Raw genomic sequence first — 11,347 nt, 5'->3', positions numbered from 1 at the left:
CACTCCTTGCAGGCCCTTTATACACAGCACCATCCTGCAGCATATTACTCCTTTTTGCCCCCTGTATATAGCTCATCCTGCAGTACATCTCTCCTCTTAGTTGTCAGCATGCAGACACACCTCTGCTTCCTGGAATGAGCACTGAACTGTAATGAAGGAGGATCCATCCCTTTCTGTGACTTCATCTTTCACAGTAAAAGCCCAGTTCTAGACACATCTCAGAGCAGAGCTATGCTGGCAGGAAGCCAGACGAGAGAGACCACCGCAGGACGGTTTCAACAGCAACTTGAGGGGCAATCTTTGGGGGCTGATATGTGCAACATGGTGCAGATTTAAGAAATAATAATATACATTTATATTTATTCAAAGACCACATTGTGATTTGGGGTATAACCTTTTAAGATTATATAAAACAATATATATAAAAAATTACAGAAAAATGCAGGTAGAAATTCCCCTAAAATACTTTTTTTTTGTGGTGCAGATCACCCTTTAGAGCAGAAATCTAGCAAAGTTTCTCTGTAACTTTTCTGGAGCTATATAAAGCTGGCTTATAATAGCCCAGCTACAGTGCTGGCCAAAAGTATTGGCACCCCTGCAATTCTGTCAGATAATACTCCGTTTCTTCCTGAAAATGATTGCAATCACAAATTCTTTGGTATTATTCTCTTCATTTAATTTGCTTGCAAGGAAAAAAACAGAAAAGAGAATGAAGCAAAAATCAAATCATTGATCATTTCACACAAAAATCCAAAAATGGGCCAGACAAAAGTATTGGCACCCTCAGCCTAATACTTGGTTGCACAACCTTTAGCCAAAATAACTGCGAACAACCGCTTCCGGTAACCATCAATGAGTTTCTTACAATGCTCTGCTGGAATTGTAGACCATTCTTCGTTGGCAAACTGCTCCAGGTCCCTGATATTTGAAGGGTGCCTTCTCCAAACTGCCATTTTGAGATCTCTCCACAGGTGTTCTATGGGATTCAGGTCTGGACTCATTGCTGGCCACCTTAGAAGTCTCCAGTGCTTTCTCTCAAACTATTTTATAGTGCTTTTGGAAGTGTGTTTTGGGTCATGGTCCTGCTGGAAGACCCATGACCTCTGAGGGATACCCAGCTTTCTCACACTGGGCCCTACATTATGCTGCAAAATTTGTTGGTAGTCTTCAGACTTCATAATGCCATGCACACGGTCAAGCAGTCCAGTGCCAGAGGCAGCAAAGCAACCCCAAAACATCAGGGAACCTCCGTCATGTTTGACTGTAGGGACCGTGTTCTTTTCTTTGAATGACTCCTTTTTTTCCTGTACACTCTATGTTGATGTTTTTTCCCAAAAAGCTCTACTTTTGTCTCATCTGACCAGAGAACATTCTTCCAAAACGTTTTAGGCTTTCTCAGGTAAGTTTTGGCAAACTCCAGCCTGGCTTTTTTATGTCTGGGGGTAAGAAGTGGGGTCTTCCTGGGTATCCTACCATACAGTCCCTTTTCATTCAGACGTCGACGGATAGTACGGGTTGACACTATTGTACCCTCGGACTGCAGGGCAGCTTGAACTTGTTTGGATGTTAGTCGAGGTTCTTTATCCACCATCCGCACAATCTTGCGTTGAAATCTCTCGTCAATTTTTCTTTTCCGTCCACATCTAGGGAGGTTAGCCACAGTGCCATGGGCTTTAAACTTCTTGATGACACTGCGCACGGAAGACACAGGAACATTCAGGTCTTTGGAGATGGACTTGTAGCCTTGAGATTGCTCATGCTTCCTCACAATTTGGTTTCTCAAGTCCTCAGACAGTTCTTTGGTCTTCTTTCTTTTCTCCATGCTCAATGTGGTCCACACAAGGACACACGACAGAGGTTGAGTCAACTTTAATCCATGTTAACTGGCTGCAAGTGTGATTTAGTTATTGCCAACATCTGTTAGGTGGCACAGGTAAGTTACAGGTGCTGTTAATTACACGAATTAGAGAAGCATCACATGATTTTTCAAACAGTGCCAATACTTTTGTCCACCCCCTTTTTTAGGTTTGGTGTGGAATTATATCCAGTTTGGCTTTAGGACAATTCTTTTTGTGTTTTTTTCATTGAAGACAAATTAAATGAAGAGAATAATACCAAAGAATTTGTGATTGCAATCATTTTCAGGAAGAAACTGAGTATTATCTTACAGAATTGCAGGGGTGCCAATACTTTTGGCCAGCACTGTATATGAAGATGCAAGCCCAAGCAGGTTATTATGACAACACCTTCCATGTATTTCTTACTAAGGGATTAAAGACAAGTGTTATAGTAACACGAGTAGGATAGCTTTCATATTAGAGAAATCAATCAACCCTGCTTTTATATAGGCTATTAGGCATTTCTCCAATAAAATAAAAAGTAGCAGTAAAATTTAATTATTGATGTGTTCACTTCTTTGAGGCCATTATAGAATTGCTTGAAGAATGTTAGAAAGTCTAAATAACGATCCCCAACCTTTCTTACCTTGAGAGCCACATTCAGCCTTTAGAGATAGTCGGGAGGCAACTCAAGCGCCCCACTCTAAACAGTAGTGACACCCAGAGCCACCCATTTGTGCTTGGTGATGTACGGCTGCAGGCAGCTGCTCTGCCATGAAGCTCCTGGTGGGGGCGCAGTGTTTGTGCTGATACCAGAGGAGGTCTGGACTCTGCAGTTATGGGGTCATCAGAGCGGTGGTGACTTTTCTGCCTTCTGCTTCTCAGCACTCGGCCCACCGCTCTGCAACGTTACGGGGTCTCCTCTTCGTGGCTGAGTTGCTGTGGTTCCTTCCACTTCTCAATAATATCACTCACAGGTGATGGGGGAAGATTTAGGAGAAGAAATTACATGGACGGACTTGTTACCCCAGTGGCTCCTATTACAGGACCGCGCTGGTATCAGTGAGCTCTGCCCCGCCGGCCGGTCTGTCACATTAGTAAAGACAAATGACATGGCGAGGGGGGCGGAGGCTATATACAGGGGGGCGAGAGACCGTATGTTATACACCGGGGGTAATGGGACCGGATGTTATACACCAGGGTGAAGGGGCCAGAAGTTATACACCAGGGTTAATGGGGCGCGATGTTATATATGAGGGGGCAATGGGGCCAGATCTTATACACCGGTGGGTAATGGGACCGGATGTTATACACTGGGGCAAGGGGTCAGATGTTACATACCGGGGGTAATGGGGCCAGATGTTATACACCAGGGATAATGGGTCCAGATCTTATACACCGGGACTGAGGGGTCGGATGTTATATATACGGGGTGATGGGGCTGGATCTTATACACTGGGGTCAATGGGACTGAAGGAAAATCCTGTATTCAATGATTAGGATGTGTGTCCCAATATAGTCTGTATATTTCCCATATCATATATCAATAAGATCTCGCATTGTTGATATAACACTGACAGTGGTATACGCCCAGAGTTAGTAATGAATAAAAGGCTGGAGGTGTAATATTATAGATGATAGTATGTATAATGCACTGCTTATTGATTGCTCTCAGTTAGGGCGCATACAGACGGCCGTATAAATCGGAGTGAGATCAGAACACAGTGCACGGACTGGCCGCGGCTCTCCCGACCAAAGCATGGCAACTTCATATATTTCTATGCAGCTGTGACACTCGGGAGAGCCGCGGCCAGTCCGTGCACTGCGTTCTGATCTCACTCCGATTTATACGGCCGTCTAACAGTGCCTTAAATCTACATTCCCACAATGAGCTTTTGATACGTTTTTGACACTGCAGAATTTCTGCACCTGTTGTGTAAATTAGGATACTTGCGTTTTTTTCATTGTGTTTTTTTGTGAATTTTTAACATGTGTTTTTATGGCGTTTTTTTTGACGCTGCGGTTTTTATCTCTTTTTGGTGCGTCATGCTTTAAATAAAGCTGCTTTGTTTTTGTTTTTTATACTTTCTGGTATTTGACTTTGACAAAACTTTACTGACATACTTAGGTGCAGATTACATGAGTTTTTGATGCGTTTCCGCTGCGGAAAGGCTCTATAAAAACCCATGTGCATTTTTTACCTGCGAATTTTCCACACCTAATACAAGTTTATGGGGGAAAATCCACACAGAAAACTCAGTGCACCCGCAGGAGAAATTCACATGTTGCGGATTTGAAACCTGCACCGCAGCTCAGTTTACGCACAGTGGGTGTGAGATCTCTATAAATCCCATCCACTCTGCTGGAACCGCACGACGCTGCGCTTTTGATGCAGCAAAAATACACAGCAGAAAAAACGCACCAAAACCTCATGGTGGGAACGTGGCCTACGGGCTCGTGCAGATGTCCGGTTTAATCGGACGTGTGCTAGCTGTGATTTTGACGGACTGCACTCGCACCAATGTCATTCTATGGGGCTGTGCACATGTCCAATTTTTTCCTTGGACCGAGTGGTCGCAGCCTGCACGATTTGACTCCGAGAATCAGATGGCATCCGAGTGCGGTCCAATTTTCATGGACTGACAGAACAGAGAAGATGGAGAAAATAAGAAAAAAAGGAGTAATCTGGCACAAGTCACTAAGTAATGATGTAAAAAAAATAAGTATTTCTTGCTATCTGCTGATACATTAGATATATATTATATTACACACATGATCCTTCCACCCAGTACTCCTGGCTGCATGGTGCAGCAGTGCTGGAGGTCTCCTCCTTCCTCCAGTTATGGGGGTGGCTGGGATTGCTGTAGACCAGCCCAGTCTGATGTGTATACAGTGATCCAGGGCTGGGTTTGCTCCATGCTCTCACTCATGCTGGATGTGGCCGGGACAGGAGCTGCAGAGCCCGGGAATCAGGTCTTCTGCCCAGCTGGTGCCCACCACTGCCCTGCAGGTAAGCAGCCCCCCTCCTGTGCTGGGGGCACTGTGTGGGTGAGGGGCCATAGAGTGCCAGAAACTTCTGCTGCAGGGCTCTGTGCCCCAGGCATGGGGGGAGACCAGGGCAGCCCCTGCTAATCCTATTACTATGTGCAACTAGTGGAAAACTCATGAAGTTTTTTTTTTATTAATGGAAAAAACTGCTTCACCAGACTGCATGCCCTGTGTGTCTGTGAGTGAGTGATTCCCTGCCAAGAAGTTCTGCAGCAGCTGCTCAGGACTGATCGTAGTGATGTGCACAGATCTAGCAGAGCTGGGTGTGTCATAGAGTTACATACTGTACAAGCAGTGAAGCAGTTGCATTGTAAGCAGTTTCCTATTCCACATCTTGTAGCCCAGTTTAGGATCTGCAGGAGCGGATCTGGATTTTCCGTATCTTTTACCACTGATTTTCTTACATTGTGAATGTCGTACAGCTGGCGATTGGAACAACTGCTGAGAACTGGGGGAAAAAGGAAGATTGCTGGGGAATTGCTCACAAGGCAAATATAGTAGGACCTGATATATATAAAAAAATTGCCTTATTATACGACAATGAGCGAATTATGCCAAATGACAAACTCGGCACTGCTACATCTGTAAACTGAATGGCTGTAGAAGTAAAAGTATTAAAAATGCAGAATTGTCAAATTGAAGAGATTCCTGTCCTGGATATTTATTGGTATTGGTGCTTGTGCTATCTAACAACGGGACAATCAGTTTTTGGATTTTTTTTTTTTTCTTGATGGAAATTTATTGGATTGTCTCGTTGCAGACCGGCTTTTGCTTTTCATCCACTTTTACCTGCGACTTTTACTGCAGCCAGATATTTGTGATATTAGGCACAAATGTCTTTAATCCGCAGCTCTTAATACAAGGGGGTCCCCCTGTCCCCCTCGCAATGACATGTATATGGGGATTGTCTTCATGGGACCTTTTCATTTTGGTTTCATTACTGTGGTAGCGTCATGGCTGGCACTTGTTGCGGGTGCACGTTTGCTGGAATTATTTGTGGGAACACTTTAACCGGAACCATTTGTGGTGGCGCTGTGCACTCCACTTGTGGGGGCCACTATGGGTGCGCTCCACTTGTGGGGGCCACTATGGGTGCACTCCACTTGTGGGGGCCACTATGGGTGCACTCCACTTGTGGGGGCCACTATGGGTGCACTCCACTTGTGGGGGCCACTATGGGTGCACTCCACTTGTGGGGGCCACTATGGGTGCACTCCACTTGTGGGGACGTCCTATGTGCTGCTCCACTCTGGTGTAAACACGTTTAGCCTCGTGCGCAAACAGAAAGTGAAGCTGTTGCCAATAGTAACCAAATGTAGGAAAATGAAAACAGTTCCTGTGAGCGATCGGATGGGGACACGAGGCCCGCCATTTTGTGAGTATTGTCCTCGTCCTCCGGGCCAGCAGGCCTCATCTGTCTAGCAGTTTATTGGGAGTCTGACTCCCAAGAACCAGATTCTGACCTTTGACCTAGCTTATATGTGGGTGGGCTACCGGACTTTTGACTACATGACGTGGTAGTCGCGTACGTATGTGAGTGTTACATTGTGAGACGAGTGAACGCAATGGCCGCCATTACTCGGATCGTGCGCGTTCTCATAGGCAGAGCTGTTTACTATAGTGACCTTTTTACTTTCAGGAAGGCAACTGACATGTGAAGACTCCGAGCTGTTTGGTTGCTATGGGCGACCGATCACTTTTTTTCAGGAGCATCAGTTTATAAAAACATCCCATGTTTCCATAGCGACGTAACTTCAGTAGCATAAAACAATGCGGTCATGTGATGGCACTACAGCTCCATCCGCCATAGGAGGACGTGGTCATGTGATGGCACTACAGCGCCATCCGCCATTGGAGGACGTGGTCATGTGATGGCACTACAGCGCTATCCGCCATTGGAGGACGTGGTCATGTGATGGCACTAAAGCGCCATCCGCCATTGGAGGACGTGGTCATGTGATGGCACTACCGTACCACCCGCCACTGGAGGATGTGGTCATGTGATGGCACTACAGTACCACCCGCCACTGGAGGACGTGGTCATGTGATGGCACTACAGCTCCATCCGCCACTGGAGGACGTGGTCATGTGATGTCACTACAGCTCCATCCGCCACTGGAGGACGTGGTCATGTGACTTCACTTAGGAGTCGTGTCCCCCATAGTTGCATTGTGTACAAGTATATGAGATTATTGGGGTCCGACACCCACCCCAATCAATGGCCGGATGTACCTGCACAGCTCTGTACACCGTGTAGTGGCCATTCTTATAGAAGTATATAGTAGCTGAGTGACAGTACCCAAGAACGGCCACTATGAGGTGTACAGACCTGCACTGTTCTGGCTCCGTTCACATTCAGCCACCACCAGAGCTGAAAACCGCCGATTGTGGGGGAGCCGGGTGTCGGACCCTCACCCATCTGATATTAAGGACTAGTGAAATGAGAGAGAAATCTGCAATGTATTTTGCCACTATCTACCAGGGAGTTTACAAGGCCATGACCCTTTCAGGTAAGTTCCCATATAGAGAATTTTCTGTTGCATTATACATTGCCGCCATAGTGTGTGATACTTCAAGATATGTCGTGCACATGCTGCAAAATATATCCACAGCGTAGAGTAAGAGGAGGTGTGATCTGCTCAGTATCCCCCTGATGCTGTCGAGAATTTTACCCCATGCAATGCAAAAGGAGAAATGTGCGGCTTTCCTGCTTCTTCTTCGCATCGATGTCCTCAGCGTTACATGCTGATATTGCTGCGGGAGGTCCGCGGTGGAGGAGCTACGTCAGGATTCACTCCCCTCTTTCTGAAATATATATAACTTTATAATACATAAATAGAATTTTTAGCAATGTGACAGAAGAGGATGACTAGGATTATCGGATAATTACTTTTAGGGAGAAAGAGTTAGAGGGGTTTTCCAGTTTCTCCTCTAGGTGCACTTTATTTAAAAAAAAACACAACCCCCCCCCCCAAAAAAAAACATGTGCATTACTCACCCTCCCTGGGTCCAACTCTGAGTTTCCACCTCTGCTCCCAGTGTCAGATATTGTTTGCAGCACTGCAGCCAATCACTGAGCTCAGTGACTCTTCCCTAGTTGGTTGCAGGAGCTGCTAAGAGGCACTGAGCTCAGTGATTGACTGCAGCGCTGTTGACAATAACAGACTCCAGGAGAAGCACTGGATATTCAGCGTTCGTCCTGGGGAGGTGAGTAATGAACAGGTTTTTTTTTAAAACAAAGTGCGTCTAGAGGAGAGGGGTTTTCCAAAACTGCAAAAAGACTCTGTACACATAACCTAAGCTGATTTTATGGGGTCTGGTTGCCTCTCGTAGATTAATTAATTGGCGCCATAAGATTTAGCCCTCGTAAACATTTTCCTGCCATTTCTTAATTTATTACTTTCTGTATATTACACTTGGACCCCCACAAAGAGACTTTTGAGGAACCGTAACACCAAGGTTTGGAGACGATTAACTGTTTATATGCTGTAAATTGGATTCAGTTGTAGTATTTCTTGGGTACTATTAGGTTGGGACCACACAGCAACTTTGGCCACACTTCCAAATATCACACTATGCTGCTGCTACATCACAACATAATGGAAGTAAATGAGGTCATCTTTGTGACTTGCAAAATACCCCCCGAAAAAAAAAGTTTTGTTTTTTTTTGCAATTGCAGATCTTGCGGATCGTTATCCGATATTCTTACATTACGTTGCGCTATAGCAGAAACACCGCCGCGTTCAGCAGCTCAGGTTCCTTATTGATGCCAATATATGTACCTGTTAAATTTTTCCTTTTTTTTATGCCTAGAGGGTAATTGCCCCTGGACCATGTTACAAATTTGGCCCAAGAGCCACACGCCTAATGATAATTGGCAAAGGGAACAGCTCTTGGCTACTCCCATCAGTCACAAAAATGGAGCAGTAGAACGCACGCGTGGCTACAAATGTCAGACGCGGGACCCTCGTTCTCAAGATCGGTCCCAGTGATCAGACATTTATGACCTCTAGTATAGTGGGCTAACCCCTTTAATTATATGACATCCCATCCATAGCGGATCCTGTCCTGATGTAGCCTGCGGGATCTTATTTCTGATGAGACCCCAGAGTTATGTTCTTGTGATCCTTGAGATCTGTGCATGACCTGTGACCCCATATGCTGTGCTCTTGTGTTCATTAGACTGGCTTAGTATAACTGCGGGGGTTACATGGGGCTGGTATGTATGGAAGCAATAATGGGCACCTCTTCATCTTGAAGACTGGATGAGCTCATGTCTTTGAACTGATAGAGGGACGGGATCTAATAAGCGGAATCCCACCCGGACATTCCTGGTTTTGTTTAATAGGATGTCTCCGTATGCAGGGTATGGAGGATTTGTCTTCTCCGCTGGTGGGAGGTAGATGTATGACATTGTGAAGCACCATTTTCAAGTTTTTTGCTTGATATCCGTAAATGCAAGCCCTTGAAAACTCATCCAAACCTAGTCTTCCTCGTAGAGCTGATGATTTGTTACTGTGTAAGGCTATGTTCACACTAGGTGTTTTTTCAGCATTTTTTTGATGATTTTTTTTTATGCAAATTTTCAGCTGCTTTTTACAGTATCAGATGAGTTTGAGATTTCAGAAATGTCATGCACACACATTGTTTTTAATGCCATCAGTATTTTGTGTTTTGTATGTTTTTTTTTGCACAATAAAGCATGTCACTTCTTTCAGCATTTTTCACCCATTGAAAGTAATGGGTGGTGAAAAAACACTGAAAAAAACGCTTATCAGGTTTTGCTGCGTTTTTAGTGAAAAAAAGCAAGTACAGCAGTATGGGAAACTCATTTATTTTTGTGATTTTACCATCTTGTCTTGGTCACCTGAGATGGCAGTTTGGATTAGAACAGTTTAATTAAATTATTGATGTGTACAATGTAAACATTAGCTGAGCTAGGTGTGAGATTGAGCAATACCTGTGGCCCATGGAGGTGTGAAACTGAACAATTTCTCAGCAACTGAATGGCAGACCATAGTGTGAAAATAAGTGTCCTACAAACTCAATTCCATGACTATGTCTTAGAAAAACTATTCCTGAACAATTCACCTCCCCCCACTGTTACATTTGTAATTCTGGTTAATATGGTTTCACATATGTCTTGCATTGGTGACCTGTGTTCATGCTTCTGTGGTGGAAGCAAAGCTGAACTTTGGGATCCTGAAAAACGCACCAAAACTTCCGATTTTGACACAGCTTCTTTCCTGCTAAGAGATCGGGTTTTGCTGAAGAAAAAAAAACGCTGAAAAACGCCTAGTGTGAGCATAGCCTAAGGTAACCACTCTGTCTGGATATCTGCTGAACCCTAAATTTCGGCAAATATAGTACTTTTCGTTACTTATTGGGACAGATTAACTATTCCTATTGAATATTTTAATGTGCCAAAAAGTGGCTCCTTCTGAAGGCTAAATTTTGTGCATCTTTAGTCCCTTTTGTCTAACTTTACACCAGTGGTGCAAAACTTGGCTTTAGGGTATGTGCACACAGTGCCTTTTTCAGGTGGAACCCACCTGAAAAAGCGCTAAAAAAACATACAAAAAGAATGAACATATTTACTGCAAAGTCCAAAGAACTTGATGTTCACTCGTAGCTCAAAGTGACCGGTCCATTCTTCAGACGGTTTCTGCGTGGAAGCCACCACTATCTTATATGTAAAATAAAAAAGATTTTGACGAAGAGGACTCTCAGGCTAAAAAAAAATGCCGGCGGTTTCCCTAATCGTTGGCGGATACACCGGCGTTTATAAGACACCATGTGCACATGCTCTTACTTTGCACCACTTGTTTGCACCTTGATTTGGCGCTTGATATTGGATTTTAAGCTCCGGCTCTTTTCCTCTAAGCAATGATCTCTTTTTCCGTAAGACATAAAAAGTATCTAAGATGCATAAAACTAGGTTTAAGATTTGATTTGACGCGGAACAACCATATTTATTTCCCGGATAATCTGTGGATGGAATCACTAGGATGTGATCACGTAGGATCCAGCAGTGACCCAGAATCCTCCCTGAATTATTAAAGCGGTAAAATAATTAACAAGAAGTGGAAGTAAAGACTAGAGTTAATCATGCTGATCAGGAAATATCCAGCAACTGCATGAGGTTGTTTTAGGAATCTGAGCTGGCACAGGGCTTGTTTTGTCCCGACCTCAGGTCTCTTGAATGACAGCAGAGTTTGGAACAACACTGCACCCGTAGTGGCCTCCCGACCTCCGGAGAAGAGCTGCTCACTAGCAAATAATTTCCAAGGGCTAATTGTTATCCATTGTCTCTTCTGTATCCACCAGAACGTTCCGGTATCAGAGTTACAGAATGTGTCATATAGGTTTTTTTTACAATTAAATTTGCAGCTGGTTTCTAATTTATTTATCTTCGTCATATTGGCCTCTGTAATGCGCATATTTTGGTGTTTTAAGCCTGT

The 11,347-nt window shown here is 44.4% G+C and overlaps 1 protein-coding gene across 2 annotated transcripts in view; it reads left to right on the top strand.

Annotated features, from left to right (window-relative positions):
* Positions 1 to 4,713: 4,713 nt before the first annotated feature.
* Positions 4,714 to 11,347, top strand: part of PDZD2 (PDZ domain containing 2) — a 265,174-nt gene continuing 258,540 nt past the window's right edge. For both annotated transcript variants that reach the window (XM_073681359.1, XM_073681366.1), the window contains exon 1: positions 4,714 to 4,848. The gene's annotated coding sequence lies outside the window, so the exon portion shown is untranslated. The remainder of the gene's footprint in view (positions 4,849 to 11,347) is intronic.

This window comes from Phyllobates terribilis, unplaced genomic scaffold, assembly GCF_046119375.1.
Source record: "Phyllobates terribilis strain yellow unplaced genomic scaffold, ASM4611937v1 Scaffold_1__5_contigs__length_1240528914, whole genome shotgun sequence".
Taxonomy (NCBI): Eukaryota; Metazoa; Chordata; class Amphibia; order Anura; family Dendrobatidae; genus Phyllobates; species Phyllobates terribilis.
Note: the sequence above shows the minus strand (reverse complement) of the source record. Positions and strands in the feature narration are given on the sequence as shown.